Below are 4,829 nucleotides of genomic sequence, written 5' to 3' on the forward strand. Positions count from 1 at the left end.
AACAGTGTCAAGGATTTTAGTTTAGACAAAAAATTAAATACTTTCAAAACTAGGGGTTAATACAAATAAGAATCATATACAGCAAGGACACATTAGATTCAAAACAAAAGCTACCATAAATAAACTTACAAATGTTTAAGTATTTCCATTTCAAATAAACTGTTCATTTTAAATTTCTATTTATCAAAGAATCCTGAACAAATATATCATAGTTATGTTGCTGTAATATCAAAAATATTAAGCAGCACAACTGTTTTTGACACTGATGAAAAACAAATTCTTGAGCTTAAAATCAGCATATTTCTGAAGGATTGTGTGACACTCAAGACTGGAGGAATGATGCTGAAAATTCAGCTTTGATCACAGGAATAATTTACATGTTAAAATACATTCAAAACTTTACATTATAAATATTTTACAATGTTACTGTTTTTACTGTATTGTTGAACAAATAAATGCAGCCATAGAGAGATTAAGAGACCTTTTAAACAAAAAATCTATTTAAACATTGTTCCAGCTCAAATAATATACAAGTTTTAACAAAAATAACTGAAAGTGCTTTTATAAGCATTTTTGTTATTAGCTTAACATTGGTTGAAGGGAAGAAGTGTCAGCCTCCAAGCATCTTTAACGCCTCGACCCAATGAAATGGATATAAGAGAACGTTCTTCTCAAAGATGCATCATTATGTCCTTATGATCAGAAGAAGGACAGGTTTCCAAAACATGACAGCCACGGGAACATTGGATACGAGGGCGTGAAATGGACTCTGAAAGGTCAACAGATCTTACCTGCGTGGGCGAGCGGATGCGTCACTTCATTCCCACCGCCATTATGATCCCCATTCGTGGCTATAGCTTCCTTTATGGCTATAATCTGCCTTATGTGTTTTCAAATAGATAGGATAGGGTCTCTACACAAACTGCATTATCATGCAGCGCAAATACCGTCTGCAAAGCTGAGTGGCTTCTTCAATCAATGCTTTTATGCGCTAAGATATGTTGAGCCTTGCCAAGTGTTCTCAGCTTGACAGCCCAAAAAATATGATACAATTTAAAACTTTTAAGATTATTGCAATCAGTACACAACCTTGAGTGGTATCGAACAATTACTAGATTCTTGAAGAGGTTTGTGTGCTAGTAGACAAGAATCAGTCTGGCATTAGGGCTACACGATTGGGGGGAAAACAATGGAGATTTTTGGGATAATTTCTGATAAAAAGTGTAAAAAACGTTTTATGCTTGTTTGTGGGGCTGCACAATTTGGCCCGATTTCTTTATTATATATCAATATGACTATAACATACTTAAATAATAATAATATTTTTGCTGTTGTTGACCACAGCAGTTTCTAACACTGGGAGAGGTCAATATAGATGTGAAAGCTTGCACACAGAAACGCGTTTCAGATCAAAGCATTCAGCCGAGACATATTTGAAATCCACATAGTAAAAATAATTGACAGCCTGTAAGTTGATCGGACAAGAGTGATTAAGTATCTCATCAGATTACCAGAGGTGAAAATGCGCTACAAACTAGAGCACTCATGAACATGACCCCTAAACATATACAAACCCCGCTCCTTTCCTTTTATTTTCCCACCCACCCCCCCCTGTTGATGCCTGACATCATTGACATTCTAGGCCAGCTCTGTTTACAAGAGCTTGAAAGGGAAGAGCAAAGGTGGAGAGATCTGAGAGAATGACAGGAATCTATATACAGGTTACTTATGTATGGTTTAAATAGAGGTGGCCGCAAAATGACGTAAGTCTCAAGTTTGATGGCTGTGGCGCTCAACATGGTTCTTCTCCAGAACTCACACATACACAAAATTAAGGAAAATGACACTCCGATGCAACATTTTGCATTTTATGCCAACCTGGGGAAAATCAGAGACCACTGCAAATGGAGGCCCCATGTTTGGATCCTCAGTGAGCTGAATTTTTGGATCTGTTCTTGCCTGCTTGTGCTGGACGGGCTCCATGACTACGTGGTCTCACACTAAAAGGCCAATAGGATTTAAGGGGACAAAAGTTCAACGGCCCAGTGTGCATGTAGGTCAACAGAAAGTCAACACATTCATCTCTATTTGCCAATATGATGTTTATGCACGTGACTTGAAAAAGATAGCTTTATAACTTGACAAGATTTACAACTTATCTCCATGTAAAAATGGCAAGACTTTCCACATCGTACCCTCTAAAAATACACTAGCCTCTAATGTCAGATAGGCATGACCATGACCTCTGAACTTAAGAAGCTTATGGTTCAGTCCTATAAACAGATGTGTGATCTGTTGAGTCTACATTCCCACTCACACAGACACGCTCAGAGGTCACTAAAGGAGGTGTCTGAGAAGTGTTGCTGTATTTCGCATTGGGACCGCAAGGGACTTTGAGTGTAAACTGTGCACCAAGTCCCCCGTAATGAGGGGCTTCAGCTGGGCTTAAAAGGTAGGCTAGCAATAGCGACCTAGCTTTGAAAGCATAAGATCCCACCCTCCCTTCAGAGCGTCTCCAAAACCACACCTCCTTCAAAACACATGAGATACAGCAGGGATCAAACAAAAGCATCACGAGTGACGGCATTAAACTACCTCATGTCTTAAAGCACATAACATTACAATAATAATGAACATAAACAACTTAAAGAGCACCGACCTGTACCACCTGACTGCTGCAGATTCATTTCAGCGTTGATAGTGTTGCTATTGAAAGGCATAAATTCGAGTCACGAACTGCTCTTCCAAATCTCTTCTAAATTACAATAGTTATGGCGAGAGCGCAACATAGGCTCGTTGATTTGGTTCAGGATGAACTGTAAAAGGCGGCTGCTGTTTCAGTTTCGGTGCTCGGTGACTGATGTCTGTCTAACTCATAGCATGAAACGCACTGATGACGTGTGACGGGTGCGCGGAGGTATGAAAATATACATGTTGATTCGGACCGAATGCAATGATTGGCCAAATATTTTATGGTCCTACACCTTCAACAGATGAGATATATACATATAAATACATTTAGACCACTTAACTTAGTGATTGCTGTCAGGATGTGAAGAGACTTTCAACCAGCAAGTTTTTCTGGAACAAATCGCCTATACTTTGCTTTTAACATCTAGGCAAGATAAGCTTTGGTGTGGGTTAAAGTTGGTTGTGCCACAGATCAGCTGACAGCCCTAACACAATCATGACACCAGCGCCAAAAAGTTACTAAATACAGTCTGAGCATTAAGCCGAACAAGGCCACAGTGTCTATTTCTACACAGCAGCTTTTGACAGGTCAACTTACACAAGCTGTTCTTTGCTAACCTCAGGCTCTGGCAGCAAGAGGATTCCTGATTGTGCCGGGACAAAAAGTCTTACTGGACATTGAATAAAATATGCAACCAATCCCTCGCTCCTACAGAAAAAAATCGTAATTAGTATTTTTGTCTTGTTTTACAGTAAAACATTTTAAAATACATTTACGTAAAATAATTAAAAATATATTTACTTAATTTCTAATATAACATTTACATAATATTTACATAATATATTAAGACTTATTTTGAGTAAATATATTGTGAATTAATTTTTCTTAACCCATTAGGAAAAGTATTTTTTTTTCTGGTTTTCATCATTTATGCTTAAAACAAAAAAGTATTAGCTATTATATAAGATATATTCAAAGATTTATTCTCAGAAAACATCTTAATATGTTAAGCAATTTTGCTTCTCAAGTACTGTAAATGCACCTCGTTTTAACAGTTTAGATATTTACTGGAAAAAATGTAGATAATAATAATAATAATAATAATAATAATATAATAATATTTACTTTTAGTAAAATAATATTAACTTATGTTATATTTAAGGCAGTAAGACTTCTTTTACATGAATATATCTTATATATCTTAATTAATTTCTTACCCCAACCCCAATTTTTCCATTTTAACCATAAATTCCACTGAATGCGGTTAGCTTTGAGCCATTGATATATTGGTGAAAATATTTTAATATCTCATGCAATTTTACTTTAAATAAATGATTTTTGTTTTAAAGATGTTAAAGATATCATTTCTGGAAAACAAGACAAAAATACTGAAAATGAACAAAGCTTTAAGGTTGTTCAGATCAGGGTTGTTCAGTGCCACAAAGACAACCAATATTTACTGCAGACTTATAAACCCCTATTGCATGGCTTATCCTCCGCTATATCTCCGTCTAATACACACACACAAACAAACATCTAAAGCAGGGAGTTAGAATACGGGTGTTAGGTTTGCTTGCTCTCCGACTAGGAAATGCTTCATAGTATGTAATGTTGTGAGGGATACATATATCTAATTACCGTAGCATATCCCCATGGCTCTTTAGCGAAGACGAGGAGAAGGGCCAGGGCAGGATTTGATGTAATGTGAGAGACGCCACCTCCCAGAGGAGGAAGAGGAACAGCACCTGCAGTTTCAAAAAGCTCCTACAGGGGGCGCCATAGAGGCATCCTGCCGACAAGCGGCTATTTTTAGACCATTGAATAGAGAAATGTATTTATAGAGCTTTGAGTTCTGTCGCATAGAGGAAGCAGTAGCTTTAGGGGTTCAGAGGATCAAAGCTTAGCTGACAAGCAGCTCTTAACGGAAGTAGGAGAGATTGACAGGCGGTGCACTCTTCGGACAACGAACCGCAGTGTGTCTACTCTGCCCGCAGCACGACAAAACACAGTCATCATCAGCCCTGCCGTGGTGACATTTGCACATTCTCACAGGAATAGCTGCACTTGGGCTAAAAGCAGCCTCCAACCCAATGCAAATCCCCAAAAGAAACCTCTGCAGTAGACAGAAACACTCAGC

The sequence above is a fragment of the Leuciscus leuciscus genome (genome assembly GCF_965113295.1).
Source record: "Leuciscus leuciscus genome assembly, chromosome: 8".
Taxonomy (NCBI): domain Eukaryota; kingdom Metazoa; phylum Chordata; class Actinopteri; order Cypriniformes; family Leuciscidae; genus Leuciscus; species Leuciscus leuciscus.